This window comes from Vollenhovia emeryi, unplaced genomic scaffold (genome assembly GCF_000949405.1).
Source record: "Vollenhovia emeryi isolate VEMERY1.0 unplaced genomic scaffold, V.emery_V1.0 DF939187.1, whole genome shotgun sequence".
NCBI lineage: Eukaryota > Metazoa > Arthropoda > Insecta > Hymenoptera > Formicidae > Vollenhovia > Vollenhovia emeryi.
In genome coordinates, this window is record NW_011967179.1 from 461558 (window position 1) to 480910 (window position 19353).

General features: G+C 43.2%; 1 protein-coding gene across 3 annotated transcripts in view; it reads left to right on the forward strand.

Moving 5' to 3' along the window:
• The window catches only part of LOC105562480, a 201195-nt gene that overhangs the window by 130302 nt on the left and 51540 nt on the right, over window positions 1-19353 (forward strand). Inside the window, exon 1 of one of the 3 annotated variants that reach the window (XM_012013354.1) lies at window positions 18744-18908. The exons of the other annotated variants lie outside the window; for them this stretch is intronic. The gene's annotated coding sequence lies outside the window, so the exon portion shown is untranslated. Of the gene's footprint in view, window positions 1-18743; window positions 18909-19353 lie in introns of those variants that run through there. 3 annotated transcript variants of the gene reach the window in all.

Below are 19353 nucleotides of genomic sequence, written 5' to 3' on the forward strand. Positions count from 1 at the left end.
TTAAACATTTTTTTAAATGAAAAGAACTGATACTCGCGAATTATAAATTGAAATCTTCAATATATTTTCGGTTTTAAGATTTATTGTACTATCAGGAGTGTCAAAGTATCTCGAGCACAATGATTAACAAATTGTAAAAGAGACGAAAGACTACGATTTGTGATTGATGAGGGACGACGCGGGGAATTTTAACGCTCGCCAAACACACGCGAGACCGGGACCGGCGGCGATTAGCCGTAACTCGTCCCTCTGTATTCGGTTTCACCTGCAGTTTCCACGCCGGGTAAGCATGAATGTACGTCCACTGCTGTAATATTCTATATTAAAGATCCGGTCGGCGGGGCGTACATATGCCAAAGTAAATAGGGTGAGTCGCGCACGAGTGTGCGGAATAAAGCGCACACACGGTGTCCCGCTGCAGGACACGCGACGCGGGCGCACAAGCCTCGATTGACCTGGCCATTGTATACGAGCAAATATCGCGCGCAAGACGCATTCCATTAATTAATATCGGGACGCATTCTTGCCCGCATCCCACGTTTCACCCACCTGCGCAAATATTCATAATTTCTCTCCCCCTTTCTCTCTCCACCCTACCTCCCGCCGCTCTCTTTCTCATCGTTGGCGAATCGCGAAATGCGCGTTTTACCAACAGCCTCGTCTTTGGATTAATAGCTCGACGGCGGTCTAAGGGACGGATACGTGTTAATGAAGCGAAACTCTTAATGTGTGTTTTTGCGGTTTTATACGTATCGAAAAAAAAACGAAGAAAGTACCCTGGCTATTAAGGGTTAAAAAATTAAGAAGTTTTCGAAGCGTGATGAAAAATGAGTTCGCGCCTAGGTTACATAGTATACGTAGGAAATATGCTTCTTTTAAAATTCACATTAGACCGCATGTATCATTTATTTAAAATTTTTAACGCACGTATCATGTATTTAAACTTTTATGAATGTTATTATCGGCCACGACGCTTAGTGCAGGATAGAGAATTTTTATTTGAATAGAGAAAAGCGTGAAAGAAATGCTCTACGGTGAGGAGATAAAATCAATAATTACAATAAAAATTTCTAAGTATTTTTTCTCCAGTTATTGCAAAGATTTGTTTTAATTGGCTACAGTTGCAAAAAACAATTATTGATTACCGAGGGGGAAACCGCTGACCAAAATGTTGTACACCAATGCCCACTAATGCCCAGTGGGCGTTACTTTATCTTATATATAATCTTATTTTATCTTATTTTATTTTTATAATGCCTCAGCAAGGCCTAATGCCCAAACTAATGCCCAAAAAATGCCTAGTAGTGCCCAGTAATGCCGCAAATCTGTACACCACAATGCCCTCAGCGGTTTCGTTGATTACATTAAAAGTACAAAGATTGCAATATTAAAATCTGACGGATTCGGTCTCGCGAGGGCTCCAGAAATACATACAAGCTGCGTAAAAATTTCTTATGCGGCGCGTCGCGGTTCGGTGAAACTAGTCATCGCTAGTTAAGAGACAACGTGAACGAAATGGATCAATATAATCTCTCGAATCCTTGCCTCGTTTCCCTACGCAAATACGCGTTCACGTACAGTTCATCGATGGTGCACGTGCAATGTATATCCGTGTGTGTATATCAGATAGAATATTGTCCTTTTTTTTCTCACGAACGAAAACGCAGTGATTTTAATTATCGGGGAAGGAACTCCGGTGATTTATACTTTTGATTTGTATTTTCGTGGCAGGCTGGTGGATATCGAGGGCAATCATAACGAAATTATTAAAAGAAAAGCATGGCTCTCTCAATTATCTCAAGTAGTTGTTGTTCGTTTCGTCAATTTAACCGTTTAACCGAGGCTGCTCGTGCAGTTTGAATATGCCGGAGTCGAGCTTAGCTGCGGCATAAATAGGTCGTATAACTAATTCGAGAAATCTCTGAAAATAAAGCGAGTCTTCCACTTTAGTAGATAACGAGACCGCAAGGTCGATGGAATAACGAAGTGTAATACCTTCCTAGTCGTTATTTGTATCTGTTGAAAATTATTTTAGACCTCGACTTTTCTATTTAAACTTCTAGTGTTAAAATAAACTATTCGATTATCTCCCCCCCCCCTCTCTCTCTCTCTCTCTCTCTCTTTCTTTGTGTAGAAAAATAATTTTTAAGATAACAGTGAAAAATGCTTGTAATCATCGCTTCCATTGAAAGTTACATCGTTGCAACAGACGATATTAAATTATTTTTCTATAAACGTACATTGTATATGTAAAATTAACGAAACGAAAGATACGTTTTAATATAGAAACTATACAAAAGTATACGAAACATAGGAACGTCGACACATTATAAAAGGCTTATGCGCTCAGGCATCTTCTTTTTCGTAATTTATTTTAATCTCATTTCGCAATTTCCCTCACGGCGGTATCCGTGATCAGTCACGTAACTGACTTTTAATTTTACCGCAAAGGGAACTCGATAGGCCCCCAACATTTTCTTCCCCTCTTGTATTTTAGACACCTGCGACATCCATTATTTCCCCGCTTCGTTTCTCGCGATGGTATCAATAATAATGTATTGACAAACGAGAGCGGAATTGAAGAGCCGCAGCAGCCAATATAATTTTACCTAACGCAACACAACGGATGACAAATTTGACATTCCTGTGTCGTCTTTGGTCTTATCTTTCACATCCTTTCTCTCCTTACTTCTTTTTTTTTCCATCCGACTTGGGAGCATGTGCGATTTCTCTGCACCGGGCTCCTCGATATTAAACCGTTGCTACCGACCAGACATTCGCTGTGCCATTAGTCTTCAATGGGGTAGACTTTCCATTGAACGCCGTCACAGCGACGTCGCGCACTCGCAGCCCTCTCCCCCCCCCCTCCCCCCGGCTCTCCCGATATTTTCTCCACTCGGGTATTTCGCCGTTTTCGCCATTTGACTCGCAATACGACTCGCGTTACGCGCCGCATTCCCTCCTCCCTCCGCGCCGTCGCGACCGAGTTCACGGGGAATATAAAAATGCTGGAAAGGTCCAAGGACCACGATCGTCCCATCGGGGATGCCGGAGTGGAATTAATTCCGATCACGGAGATGGCAGTGCTCGCGGAATGTGCCCGAGTGCACACACGCGCGCGCGCTGCACCGGGGATCCCGGGCTCCTTCGCATGACAGAAACGTCGGCGCGGCGACGTGGATTGGACAAATTCCCGTTTTTTGCGTAAATATTTATAAAGGCCACCCCTGCGCGGCGAACCCGTGTTTTTTTTTCTGTCGTTAATATCGCACACGAGCGTGTTGAGCGTGTAAATATTTTGCATGCATACTGTGTGCGCAACGGTATCGACTTTATTACATCGAGAGCTCTTGCCTCCACCCCTCGCACCGGCCTCTTTGTTTTACACAATTCAACCGCGAGCTGCTTGAGACCCGTCGGAATTGGAACGGCGAGTGACTTGACGCTCTCCTGAATTTAATTACAAATTATCCTCTGTGGCACGCGCGGAAAAGAGAGTGCGAAAAATATGTACACTGACAGAAAGAAATGGTTGCAGTCACCACAATTTCACTAGAATTTATAGTCTCATTTTTGGAGCCAACCACATTTTTATAATTCTTCCAACTACGTATAAGTTATGGTTGACCTAACTATGTATTATAGTTCCCATAGACACAATATTGGTCCACGCAACTTATGATATGGTTGTCATAATGCACCAAACCGAGCTTTTCATTTGGTAAAGTGTACTATAAATATTGCAATAACAACCATAAGTAAAATTTCGAATGACTATATGTAATAGTAATAATCGTATTTATATTGAAAGTAATGTTCCTCGCTTTTTATTATACATACATTGCGTTCACTATGTTCATTTCATGTTACGTCACTTTGCACTCACAAAGAATAGATACAAGAAATCATCTATCAAAGAAAAGATAAGTAATCTTATACGAATGTATAAACTTATCCGTATTTGTAACACCCTATGCGGTTTTCTTCTTACATGATGATAATCTTTGGCAGATTTTGTTGCAGCCACCGTTGGATCTTTCTCAAAATCCGACCGTCGCGCTTTTTATCCGGAACGTAAAGTACAACAAATTAAACGTCGATTTACGGTGCGAGGGGGGACGAGATTTAAAGTTAAACTCTTTTCAACATTTCTCCGTATTTTTTCCCCGTCTTTATCCACGTGGAAGTGAAAGACGCCCGAAAGTAATCAAGGATAAGGAATTCCCGAGTATTTTTCTCCGCCCCGGATTCCGCCGAGATATATTTAATAAACTTGCCCCGTTGGCACGCGCGCTTTCGGAGAGATAACGCTTCTGAATCTCGCGCGCTTATCGCCGCGCGGATCCGAGCGAGATTGATGCGCCCGGGCGAAGTGAACGCTTCATCGCCGGGCGCGACGAAGCGGACGCGGGCGCGGGCGCGACCGCGCGGATTGTTTCGGGAAATTAATAAGTCCGCCGTTCGTTTTTGGCCGGTTAATCCACCGGTTGGACGCGCGCGCCGGTCCATCTTGCGCGCGCGGACGTGTCGTTAGTTATTCCTGGCGTGTTCTCCAACCGCGAATGGAGTTCGCGCGCCAGGAGGGAGGGGAGGGGGAGGGGGACTGATTAACGCGTATCGCTGACGGCGTCGGATTAACTTGTAACGGCGGCCCGCCGGTTTCGGCGCGCGTCCTGGCTAGCGCCGCGGAACAGCGCGGCGGAATCGCGCGCGATCCCAACGGAAACGTCGATACTCGACGGGCCTCTCATTTGTCATTCGCCGAGGCGGGCGCGCGCCGTGCATTTTGCTCGATTAACCAAGTAATTTGGCGCGTTTAACGGTTTCGCTTTTCCATCAATCACCGCGTGATGGATCGGCGCCGGGCCGGGACCGCCCGTATTTACGCGAGTAGTGATAACACGTCTCGCGCGATTACGCTCACTTTGCTGCCGGCCGCTCGCCCGGTAACGAGGCCCGCCGTTGAAATTTCCCTCGAAAAAGAAAAAAAATACCGGCCCTTGGTGAGAATTTCCTGTCACCGCCGCGCCGGGACGTCCCGGCGTTAATCTCTCCGAAATATGCGTCGTCGATGATATATAATCGTGCAATACTGTTGACTTTTATATGACAGAGAACAACCTGCAATCGCGTGTTATTAGGAGGTTCAACATGCTTTTGCAGGGAAGAGGCAGGGAGTGAGAGACAGTGAGAGAGAGAGAGAGAGAGAGAGGGGGGGGGGGGGAGTGTATTTAAAAACTGATATTTTATTACTGAGAATTAACCACAACTAAGTTCTTCATATCAAATGTAAATGTTGATGCAGTTTATGGATTAAAGTAATTACTAAAAGAAGATGTAATGTCAGTGCAAATCTTTTTAAAGTCAGACTGAACTTCTGTTTGGCTTTCTCGTGGTATTTCATTACTCAGAATTAACCATAACGAAGTTCTTCCATATCAAGTTGAAATTTTGATATATTAAATTTATGGATTGAAATAATTGCCATTATAAACTGCTGATCTTTAGAGAAATCGCATTAACATGGCAATCCTCGTGCACTTTAGATTATTAACTAAGCATGCTTCGAATTCACAACTCGTGCGCATTTATTATGTTGCAACAATATTTTTTGACAACAAGATTGTCAAGTGGCGAGTGTGGCGCAGAGAAGTGTGCGCCGCTTAGTAAAGAAATGAACGAAAAGATTCGAGGTGAAATCCACGGACACCGCTGGTTTCTTTCGGAATCTCCCGAAGGGAAGTGGCAACCACCGAGAGTATCCTGCCACACATACCTCTTCAGGTGTATAGCCATAGAATTAAGTAAAACCAAATGCACAAAGTACCAGAACGAACTGGACGAAACAGGCTTCAAGCCTAATACACGAGGAAGAAGAAGAAGATTGTTTAACAGTTTAACAATTAGTAAATCTGGATCGTCCATTGTAGATGTAGAGCTTCCGTGTTATGCGGATTACAATAGAAATTGTGTTAATGACGTTTGTTGCACTGTCTGCTTAAAACCAATAGTACATACATACCGTTTATCGTTTTCTGATTGTGCATGCTCGGGGCGAAAGTTGCATTTCTTGAAAACGGCCCTTCTTTCGATTACGCGACGTGATAAGGCACATTTGAGTTTCACATAGTTTCGCCTCATCAGTGTGCGTGCCCAGCCACGCTGCATATTGAAAGCATAAGGTGCAGCCCCGGACACGACGACGGGCTCTCGCGAGGAAGTTACGCCCAACCTCCTCTTCGCATTCTATCAGTGTCACGTGTCACCGTGTGATTTATGGATCAGTCAACGTGTCGGCGTTATCATAAATCAAAGAAACCCTTTCTTTACGTGCGACCGGACCGGACGACGCCGTTATTCGGCCATTGAAAACCCGCTCCGTGGCGTCGCCGATCGGCGACGAATCGGGGGGGAGATGGAATATCTTTACAGCGTTTACTTCGTGTACGTGTGTGTTAATCTTACGATAATTAATCCGCTTCGCCAAGTGTATTGTTAGCTTTAGGTTTAGAATGGGAACGCACGGAGCGGTAGCTCCCGCTAGTGGGAGCTAGCATAAATTACCGATATTGAGAAAACTTCTCGGGTAGCTTTGAGCAACGTCAACACGGAACACCGAACTATCTATTGACATTACGATGGACTGAAATTGTACGTAAACGTGATTTCGCCGACCGTGCATGTTGCAATGCTTGACCAAGTTTGCGTTTCTGTGGAACATTTTATTTATATTTATATTTAAATATTTTAAAGGGGTGGACTTTAATTCTTCAATATAATATTACGTATAATATTTCTATCGAAATGTAATGTATAATATATATTATACATATATACATCTAATACGTATATTAGATAATCATTACGTTTAGATATTGGCATCGTTATCAGTGCGCAAAAACATTTTCGCGAAACTAGAATTTTATTTCTTTCCACGAAAAACGAAACACGCCATCCGATAACGGATTATTTCTGCAAGTTCTTTCTCGTCGAGAGGATGAACCGGCTACGAATTATTTTCGATCGAACTTTTGAGGGATTATAATATTGCGGCGCTAGAACAGGTGCGTTTCTACGGCGCAGCTGCGCTGCGAGAAAACGCCGCAGCTGCCGCGGTTTCTAGGAAATCATTTATTTATCCTTTCAGAAGCCCTTCAGAAATATATCTTGTACATATGCTGTATCTGTGATTTCATACAACGGAGAGAACGTCAATTTGGAAACTGCGAAATGAGAATGGAACGTTCGTTATAAATTTTCCCGAAAGTTCGATGACGTAAAAACCCTACGGTTAACAGCGGCCGGGGCGAAAAGTTGAAACCGTCATAACTTCGCGACGTTCCGCGCTCATTCCGCATAAATTACGGAATGAGGGGGTAAAAAAAAGAAACGTGGCTGCGCGCCACGAATAAACGGGGAGATCGTTTTCGCGTGGTTCGGGATATCGAATCTGAGCTCGTCGAAAATTGCACCGGTCCCAATATCTGATATATCGACCAGCATCCAGCGCGAAACCATGACAACCTCTCTCTCGCGTTGTGCCATACGCGCGGCATACACGGGCGTCGATATGTCGGGGTGCAAGGGTTTAATGGATACTAATCGATGTCGTGTTAGAACCCCCACCGGGATGCCATTACGACGGACAGCGTATTATATTTTTACGGCTATGAGCGCGAACTGCGAGAGGGAAGCTTTTCACGCGCGGAACATTAATTCCTCGCTTCCCTTTCGCGTCCCGTGGCGTACGTCAACGATGTTACGAACAATCTAGTAGACGCAAATTTATATATATATATATATATATATATATATATATATCTGTTACAAAAAGATTTACATAATTTTGCATGAGACTGAAATTTATCGATCAGCTGCCATTGCTGTTAACGTGCATCCTGTCAGTCGAGCGCTCGTCAACCGAAGTACACATTGCCGACACGGTGCGTGGCGTATGATCGACATTTTTGAGATTGCTATCGTTACGACGTCCCTTCTCTCCCCCTCCCCATTCTCTCTCTCTTTCTCTTTCAATGCAGGCCGCATCCCCTCTTCCGTCCCGTCAAATTTTGCCGCTGTTTGACGTATCCTATAAGACGCTCATGACGGGCTTTACCTTTTACCCGCTCGACGTGCGTCGTTATTTAAACGTCTCGGCGAAGACGAGAAGTGGCAGGATCCGGGATAAAAAATTGAGGAAACGGAGAAAAGACATTAGTATTCTCTTTTTCCTACCCCCCCCCCCCCCCCACCTCGCCCTTTTGCTCGATGCAACAATTTCGTGCTACGCTGAAATTGTAACGTTAACGCTCTTTGCCTAGGGGTTTTGTATCTTGGAAAATTTATATTTCATGCAAATAAGAGAGGAAACTACGAAATACTCTTCGGTCAATTTTATTAAAATTTTAATGGAACCCCGGAACGGTTTCTGATCAAGAGAAAATTGGAAAAGAGGCTGACGAATTTTTTCGAAACGTTATACGTTACTGTTTTTGAACTTACAGTACCGGCCAAGAGTATATCACCTTTAGGTTTTCTGAGCATAACTTTCGTTACGGTACATCGAATGTGCTAAAAAATTTTAAGTAGATTCCTAATAACAGGTGCGTGTTGTACACGACTTGTACACGACGGATAATTAAATTCGACAAAATACGCCACGATTTTCGAATTTTTCATTTGTGCACTTAAAAATTAGCCATACTTAAGAAATCGGAAGGTGACACAATTTTGGCCGGTACTGTACGATCGGTTTTATTGCCGAATCACTTTAGAATTGTTCTTTCGCAAAATGTAATGTAAAATGTTGAGAAGTTCAACAATCCTCAAAGTTTCCCAAAGATCGTCCACCCTCTTAAAGATATTTCGAGGTATGCGGACACGTGTTACACTCGCATGAAACCTTGGCGAACCCTCGGCACTTCACTGTCTCGGGGAAAAAAAATCATATTCATCTTTCGGAGACAAATCCTGGCGGTTCGACGTTCCGGAAGCAATCTCGTTTGACAGCTTACTGTCGCCACCGTGCCACAATTCGATACATGTACTGTACACACGTACGCGCACGACCGCGTTACGCGAGCATATCAGACCTCGCAGAAATTGAATCGGCAACGGTCGGAGGAATCCGTAAACGTGAAGGCGAATCAACGGCACGACGCTCCTCTCATCGACGCTTCGTTGCTAAAGATAATATAGTTCGATAAATCGGCGCGTGTCGCGGTTCAAAGAACCTGTCCACTCTTACATGCATCTGCAAAATTTAGAGACGAAACATTTATGGACAAAAATCGCGTTTCCAATCAATTTCGACGAAATTACGCTTTAAACAAACTATACAGGTATCATATAAAATATATTAAAAGAAAATCAATGTTCTAATTTGTAAAAATTTTTCACTCGAAACAAATCCGAATAAGTCAAATTACGCTATTTAAATTTAAGTAAAATTGAATTAAAAATGGGGAATTATTAAAATGATATTCTTGAATAAAGTGTCAGGTGCCACTCGGGAAATCTATCTGTCATTCTTAAAGGTAAAAGGTTTTGGTTAAAAGGTAAAATATTCCTTTTCTCCTTTTGCTTAACATAGTAGCATTCGATGTCGGCTGCAATCTCTCGGAATCTATTAATATTGACACGATAATCGATTCTTCCCCTTTAACAGTCAGATGTCAAACGATTTTAAATATTTGAACACCCAGTATGTGAATGGCTTCGCTTTGCGCATACTACATCGAATTGAAGGGAGAGTAATGTAAAGTGCATCGCGCTCAGAAACAGGGAGGAAAAATGATCGAAGGAGCCGAAAGGCGATTTAAAGCCACTCTCGTGCCGCTCACATACATTTGCACGCACACAAAACTCTTACCGCCGATATGTAGCCACGGTGCCTCGCTGTTACCGGATCCCCTCGATTTCTTAAGGAGCGGCTTTCGAGGGCGAAATGGATGCCCGGATAAATCTAACGATGATGATCGCGCGAAATATGACGGCGATTTGTTGGAGATTGAGAAAAACAGCGATCATTTAGTTGAGCGGGAAATCTTTAGTCTTTCGGTCCCCCTTTCGGCCCGGCGGACTTATATATTTTCACACCACACTCAGTATGTCAACGAGACGAGAAAAGTAACCGCATTAGCGGATCGAACAGATTTTCGCGACAGACGCATGTTTTCTCGCGCGGATAAGGGCCAGAAAACGCAGTCTGTGCCCGCTGGTATACTCGTGCAAGTAACGAATTACTAAATTCTATTAAATATACAGGGTGTTATGTAATATCCGTCTCACCTCTTCTTGACGGATAGAACGGACTATGCTGAGTCGAAAAGTCCTCTACCATTTGACAATTTGCGCCATAGTTAACGAGTTATTAATGATTATAAATCGCTGTCTTAGCCCGGCCTACCGTCCAATTCGAACGCGCCGCAAGATGCGGCCGTCCCGCAATCGGCGTTGCTAGCCCTTGCCGTGTGTCATAAACAATTCCCCGCGTGCCTAGCAATGCCGATCGCGGGGCGGCCGCGTCTCACTTGAATTGGGCGGTACGCCAGGCTAAAACGGCGATTTTTAATAATTAATAACTCGTTAACTGTTGCGAAAATTGCAAAATGGTTAAGGACTTTTTGACTCACAATCAGTCTAGTCCGCTCTATTCGCCAATGAGAGGCGGGTATTACACGACACCCTGTGTATATATATATTTTTTGTTTTTTTTATATAAAATAAGAGACCGTATGAAAATTGTCGCGCTACGCCGATTTCGATTGTCCGCCAGCAACGTCGCAAAATTGTAGGTATAGAGTTGTCCCTCTGAAAGCGATATGGAATAAATTTTCATTGAAACGGATATTTAATTCGGGATAAATGTATCGCGACCTGGACGCGACCGTATCTTGTTATTCAGTTTGTTAAAGTAGTTTCGATATTTTTCAGTATTTCGACAAGACAGATTGTAACGTTATTTGACGCGAAACGGCACACCAGATATACGGCGGTACTGTAATTCAAGAAAGGTGATTCTAGCGCCGTGAAACGTGGCTATTTTACTACCACTCTTAAGCTAATAGGAAAAAACGAGAATGAAGTTTTGACCGTTCCCAGCCGCTCAATGGCGTTACTGTAGTAATATTTTACGTCGACAGGAGGGAGGCGTTGTGTGTCGATGGTCCTTTTGTTCCCATCAATTTGTTGATGAGTTTGAGCCGTATATTAGCCGATAATCCAATTCGTCAGTAACGTCCGCTCGTGCATTGGTCGGATTATTATTAAAACGTTTGACGTTGCTCGCGCCAATTGGAAGCAACGCGGCTTTTATCCGACTTCGAAACAACTGTGATGCTTTTATTGCCGCTGCAAAATTTCTGCGTAAAAAGAATGCGATGTATTTACTGCAATGCGATTCCTTAATTAAGAATATAATGTAGCAGATGAAACGCGCCAGATATATTGGCTTATATACACGCACACATAGAACTCTGGCGTTATATGTATATGTTATATAAATCTGAAACAAAGAAACGTTGCTTGAATTTAATAGCTAAGTATAGTATCGAGTTTAACAGCGTGATTACGCCGAACATGCTCTATGAAAATGTACGAGTCGTAACGTGAAACTTAGTACTCTCGTCATTTATTACTTTTTGCGATGCAGACAAAGATCTCGCGGCGCTTAAAGCCTTTATTATGGCCAAATTGCGTGGCACTTAGCTTTAAATGTCGTTAAGCGCTGAGAGAGAACTCGACTTTATTTTACTGTTCCTCTGCAGGAAGAGTTGGGACAAGAGGCAGCGGAGGAGAACATGAATAGAAAACAGCAAGAGCTTCGGTGGAATTGTACGTCGAATTGTTTCGACATTTAATCCCTCCCTTAAATATTCAAAATCGTAATCTAGAAGCTAACGTATGGCACTTTACGCTGTTATATTATTCTTATACGGAAAGAAAATGCTGTTGAATTAAAGAAAATGAAGTTGCTTGAATTAAACATTAACGTCACGGGCTGCCACAAACATAAATTACTCACTCAATTGTCTTCGCTATGGATTTTAATTTTAAGCATTGAACTAAATATCCAGATTATTAAGACAACTATCTGATGATTTTTCATTCATTAATAGAGGAACGTCCCCTATTACGAGATAGGCATCTAATATGGAATAGCGGAAATTTCTGTTAAATTAATAGGCATTATCTGTTGATTCCACCAGGATTTTATTGCCCTTGGGGCGAAATCTGTTATAGTGAAAAGTTCACTCTTAGATTGTGTAACCGTTGCAAAAAAATATTTGTGATTGAAAACCTGCTAAATAGAGGGACTCTACTCTGATGTCGTTTCAATGATTTCATTTCAGTTACACTGATCTGGTTGATACATCATTTTTTCCGTGTGTACTAAAAAAAGTGCACTATTTGTATGCAATACGCTGAAAGTGCAAGACCAGTCTCGAAAAGAATTTAATTCAAGAGAGTTGCTCAGGCACCTTAGACACCTCACCTTTCGCACTCTGGACAGATCACGTGCATTGGAAGGAGTCTCCGCGGTCGGTCTCTTCGCATCGATCGCGCCCGCTCCTTTTTATTACAATAACAGTCTTTAAGTTCGCGTTACTCGGAATCGTCAGCCTTGTATTTTCAGCACTCCATGTACAGACGTAAGCTTTTGAATTCTGTCCGCCGGGATGGTGTTGAAACGAGAGTGAAATCATAGGAGGGCGGAATGGCCATTATTCAGAAGTTATTATCCCTCATTCTTCCGCAACGCTTGCTTAACTTATTCGATTCAACCGGCCGCCCTCTTATTTCGCGAGTCTCCCGTTGAATTATCTCCTCGTAAATCAATTGCGTCCGGCACCATCGCTCACGTTAGCGCGCCGTTATTATTATCACGCGCGTCCACACATGATGAGCATGCGCCGAAATTACTGGCCGTTGAATGAAGAGAACGCGGAAAGAATATAAATGGGACTGCGCGAGGAATAAGAAGGAGAGGAAGAGGAAGACGAAGAAGCGAACGAAGTGGCAAGGGGGAAAGGAAGAAGAGGACAAGAGTCCGAGCCATTCTTAATTAACTAAAATACGCCGCAGGAATACTTCTCTGTCATTTTCTTTTTATAAACTTTCATTAGAGTCCCGCTTGAGTTCGTTGCAGGTGTTACTCGGGTAATTTCCGGCGTTTCGCATCGTTTGCGAGAGTCTTTAACCGCCTCTCTCCCCCTTCTTCCTTTCCCCCCTCTCTCTTTCTCTCTCTGTCTCCGTCCTTTAGCGTCGCGAAAAAATTAATGAATTTGCGTATGTACGATGCGTGTTTTCAGGTAAAACTGTTAGAAAAATTACAAGGAATTATACATCCGCCTTTCCTTTTTGCTCCGCTTCTGTCGCGCGGCTTCATTTTTCTCTTCCGCGGACTTGCCGTCTCTCGAAAGAGACGTGGGGAGAATTAAAGTGAGCTGAAGTGCCCGCCGCGGTATGAGTGCGACGCTCAGATCAGGACTTATTTTCTTCCCGCGTAACGTTTGTATGAAATATCACGTTACAGTTCTATCCACTTTCATTAGCGAGTCTGCAGGGGGGGGGGGGGAGATAAATGTGTATGTTTAAAGGCATAAATATTTATTTCGCACGTCCGCCGTTATTTCAGCGGCGAGTTAATGATGCACGCTGCGTTATGGGCTTTCAATAATTCTTCCCTGATGGAAAATAATTAATATCAACCGCCATCAACGGATACCCCCATTCGACGTCGGTGGCACACTATTTTCATGACGCCGCCCGTTGAATATATTTTACTCGATGACGTAACATTCTGTCATCCTCACACCCTCAGAAAGGATGTCTGTTACCGAGACAAAAATATTCTTGACGCATTTGTATTTCTCACAACCTCATTTAGTATAAAATATCGAAATAAAATCAATGGTTCTTATTCTCCTCTGTCGAATTAAAAAAGATTGATTTATTATACTGAGACGAGAGTGACTTGTATAAATGTAAGTTTATATATTCTTACGTTTAGAATAAAGTTTCCCTCCCTCTTACGACGCACGGAGTTGGCACCGCAATATTCGACAAAGGATACTTTATGCTAGATTTTAGAATTTTTCATTTAAGATTAAAGTATTCCTTTCTCTATAACAAATATGATTGGCAGAAATTTTGTCTGTGGGTGCAAGGGGGTAACCACTTGATGTAATCGTGGGGCAATGTCTCCGAAATCATTATGAAGTCCTTACGAAATCCCCGTGTAATCGTGTTGTCTCAATTTTCAAGTTTCTTCACTTGCTAGACAACGAACATTAAATTTGAACATTTTCCCAGCCTGTTTTCATTTTCCAAAAACATTTACTTCTTTTAGCAAATATTCAAATATATACCATAGTTCACACCTATAGGCGCGTATTCTTTTCACAATAAGACTGACGTAGTTGCAGTTAGAAGAACAGCGAGTTGAAACGTTGACACACCTTTGCGCGCAATTTTGGAACAATAAACAGTGCACACAAATACAAAATTACTTTTCGTCAAGACCACGGTTAGACTAGTGGAAAAAGTGGGAAGAGCCAGGAAACACGTGGCCGAATACCGCAATCTTAACTGAAATTATCTCCACGAGCAAATACTTCTTAGCGAAATAAGAAAGATATATTTTGAGGGAATCCAACAGCTCCTTGAGGATTAACAACGTTACGTATTTTTAAAGGTGCCTATAAGAAAATTATTTGCAATCAGACGAGATTATCTGTAATCAGATGAAATCGTGTAATCGGTGGGACAACATTTTAGCTGGTTACCCCCTTGTCCTTGGCCGAGTATCAAAATAATACTTTAAATGAGCCTCGATTGTAAGGAACGTCAGATATCACGTTTTCCGAGGCAGATATTAAAACACAAGCATGTTTACCAGTTTAATAATGATAAAGATCGCGCTTACCATTCCGTCTCGCTCACGCATAGATGCGATTAAATAATGTTTTAATTAAAAAGTTAATTAAATGAAATAATTCCCTCCTTCGTGCTGCCCGTACCAAACATGTTGACGTTACAAAATAATTATTTTTTTGACGAGGTAAACTGCGCGTAACAATGCATTTCTGCAAGTCAGTTCCGAAGCCGATCCGAGCGGATTCGAGTGGTTCGGTGTAAAAGAATAAAAATAAAATGAAACACGCGCGAGATTTGCATCCAGAGAGAAAGTGTATACGTTATTTTTATGTACAGATAGAATTTATACGAAATACCCTCCATAATAACGTGTCATTCATCGCGCGATTTTTCGCGACGCGACACCGCATTAAACGCGTGTACGTACGATACAATGCCCAGCCCTCGCCTTCCGTCCCGCTTCGATTTGCTTATTATCCGGAGTGATGCATTGCTTTTCTACAATGCGAACACATTCGCGGATTAGCTCACCGCGCCGTGCCGCGAATACAACGGTACGCGCGCGCACACGCCCGTCGCCGTCCGTGTCCCCGGCTCGCGAATACGCTCGCAAACAAGAAGCGTGCAGCGGCTCGTCCCGCCGATTATTCGTCAGCGGCAGTCGCACGCCGGGCGCCAAGCGGCGCGGCCGCGGCCAATCTCGAATTCGTTTCTCGCGCTCGGCTCGAAAGTCGTGTATTCTCACGTGCCCGGTGCACCGCGGACTCGGCGGAAGGGTTGACTTGTAATTTCGAGATAACATTCTACTTTGCCTCAGGCCGGTTCTACAATTGACCGTACCGTAGCATCGCAAGCGCAAATCATAGATTCGACCAATCAACGTTGCATTAGAACGAGTCTACGACCCTTGCGACACTACGATACGATCAATGTAGAAACCGCGGCCTTAAATAACGCACGATACTGCGTTATGTATCGAGACTTAAATGCGAGGACAATGTCTCGGTAGGAACAAACGTATGTACACGCGAACACACGAAATTAATCAATTTACTGTACGACTACACGGAGAGAACTTTCTCTTAAAATTTACTCTGAAAATTGTGTAATCGTGGGACAACGTGGCGTTTTGAAGAACTTTATGAGAGTTTTTTGAAGTTTTACCAAACGTTTTACTAGTAAAATATGTACTAAGTGTAATTACTAGTAAAATGTGTGGTGAAATTTCAAAAATCTCATAAAAATCTTCGAAATGCCATGTTGTTCCACAATTACCCGGTCGAAAATTTGTCGTGCACGAGTATGCATAAATATGTAGCATTATATAAAATTACACATTAAATATGTCCATACATAGTTTTACATTACATATTTCTATATAATTTTATACAATTCTACACAGTTCTGTATAATTTTATAGATTTGCACATGCTTTTATATAAACAAATTTTTAAGGTGAAAAATTGCTTGTTTATAATTACATATAATTGTGTACAATTGTACAAAGTTGCATATAATCATAAATGAGCAATTTTTTTCTCTTGTAAACGTTTTTCACATAAAAGCATGTATAAATGTATAAAATTATATAGAACTGTGTAGAATTGCGTAGAAGTATGCAGAAATATACAATGTAAAAATATGTATGGACACATTTGATGTGCGATTTTATATAATATTATATATATTTATGTGTTCCTGCATGATAAATTTTTTACCGGGTTACACAAATATTTTCATGAATTGACAGTTCTGCGAGCAAAAGGTGTAAAAAGTGCAGAATCACTCCGGCATTAGTGGCTAAGGATTAAGCTTGAGTCGAACGCTGCGCTTGTTTCAAGTCAACTTTTATTTGCATTTATATCTTTGTATAATTAACTTGTATACAAATTAATTGTTAATTATGTAAATACGTTTCTCTTGTAAGCATATATCAACTTGTTACTCGAGCATTTGTCTTGAAAGAGAAACGACGAAAGCTTTCTTTCATTAAAACTGTTGTACACCCTCCTGTTATCGTATGGTGCTATTGTAGTGCAAATACAAGCGCTTTTATCAACGCGGAGAGCCGCCACGGCTAGCCATGAAAAGAAAACATTAATATTGTACAGCTAAGAAATGAACGATATTGCACAGAGGATCAATCCCTACCGCGATACGTCGGGCATTTTGAATTTATCGAAATACTCCGATTAATCGTTGCCTTTGCTAACGGACCGCATAATTTTGCCGCCGCGATACATATCTCCCGGATTTGTGTCAATTAAAAGCTGAATAACGTGAGCAAGAGCGCCAAAAGTTGGATCAATTAAAGCACTGAGGATTCAGCTGGAAGTTCAAGAAGGAAGTTCCGACAAAATGACTTTTACGGGGCGGAAGGTCGAATTACCGCGTCTGAATTATTTTACACCCGCTCCGTAATTGGCTTTCAGCTGGAATCGCGCGACATTATATCCGCGTTTCGCCGACATTTCTGTCGTCGCGTCGTCGTGTCGACGGATATCTCTCGGACCGTATATTTCCTCTGTTTTCTTCGAAATCCATCAGCCCGCAGTATTTCACGATTTCGGGTCGGACGAAAATGGATGGAAAAATTGTCGGCTACCCCGGGCTGAAATCACGGGGTTGCATCTGCACTTCGTCTCGCCTTTCGTGCCGTTCCGGTAACAATAACAGCGCGCTGACGATAATATATCGCGTTATCCCGGGTGATTATTTTCACCCGCGAACAAATTTTCGAGCATTTCCACGGCGCGATAAAAAAATTGCTACTTGCTATTTCGGCCTTGTTCAACGCGCGAATTATATCATCGTGTAGGACCTTTTATGGTGCGAACGAACGCCTGCGAAAATTAATTAAAATGTTCGAACTTCGGCTTTGTTACGTTTTTTTTGTTTATATTCCTTTTGCGTCGACCTCTATTTGTCCCGCGTCTCAAGGAACGAAAAAGAACAATCGTAAAATTGTATACCGCGCCTCAAAGCGTTGGCAGGATCAGCAGTAGATTCGCAAAATTTGTCAAGTACAATTTGACTGTCCTCTTCTTTTGAAAATATTTCAGAGCGGCCGGCGCGCGGCGAGCATGCGAAATGAGCTTTCGTTCCGACGCGACGGCGGCGTATCGACCTTGCGAGAAATCGAGCCCGCGCACGGGAAACATTGGCGATCGCAATTAAATTTTTACCGACTCCGCGGAAGAATATTTCGATCATACGCGTATCGAAAACATTATCGAGTTACTCGAGCCCCGTCCCGAGTCGTATTTAATTACATCCGTACGGGCAAAAATGTTAATTAAACGCAAACTTTCCCGCCCCGGTGGCGAGGAAACGTAATTAAAATTTCGCCGACGTTATTCGCGAAATATTTCCGCGCGGATCGGAATCGCCCCGCCGCCCGCCACCCACGGGGGGTCGCGATTTCCGCGGATTTTTTTCCCCTCCGAGACCTCCCTCCCCCCCGGGTTGCTCCGTTTTCAATATTTTCCCTCCCCTCGAGGCGCAGCTACCGCGCGACGACGGGCGTCTCGGGCGATCTGCATTTCGAATCGACGCGGCGCGCGGAGCTCGGGATCGTAAAGGGGCAGCGTCAAGTTTTTCCGCGGTGAAATTGGGGACGCATCTGCGGCGCGCGTCTCGTCCGCGATCCGCCTTTCCCGCTCCGCTTTCGCGCACACCGACGCGGCTCGCGCGCGGAAACGCGCGCAAAAACGTACGTGGCACACGCATACACGTGCGCGGTTACAGAATGGGCGCGCAGGCACGCACACACACACGCGCGCGCGCGCGCGCGCGCGTACACGTTGGCGCGGTGCACGTTGCAGCGCCGCGTATTCCGCTGCCGCAGTTGCATTGCGAACGTCCGCGAAAGCGCACGCGAAGACGGCGTCCCGTCTCGACGCGCGATCTCTCGGTGCGCGGGTGTTCGTGGCTCGACTAAATTTAGGCACTAAACGCGTTTCCCCCCGAGATTTGTTTATTCGGGAGATATACAGGGTGCTCGATAAACAGTGTGCAAAAAGTGCAAGGTGATATTTTCATATTGAATTTGCTCCTTTATTCGGAGTCCTTTTTCCCCCGAGGGAAAGAAGAACGCAGAGAGAAAAGTTGCTCCACTCCGCAATTCTCTCGTCCTTGTTGCTGAATATCCGTTCGATCGGCCTGCCGATCGGTCGAGAGTACTTTTGTCCGTTCATTTAATTTCTGATATAGCGAATTCGGCAGCTTGCACTAGTGCGCACTGAGGCTTGTTTACAGTCAATTCTTATATTTAAGGATCGTCTTAAATATTTCTTAGCTAGTAAAATAATTTGTGTAGCATTCGTACGGATCGTTGTTTGGCTAAACATTTTGAACATGCATTTAAAACAAAATCAAATATAATAATTGACTATAAACCAACTCAGAACGCACTAAGACTCGCTTACAGTCAATTCTTATATTTAAGGATTGTCTTAAATATCCCTTGAAATA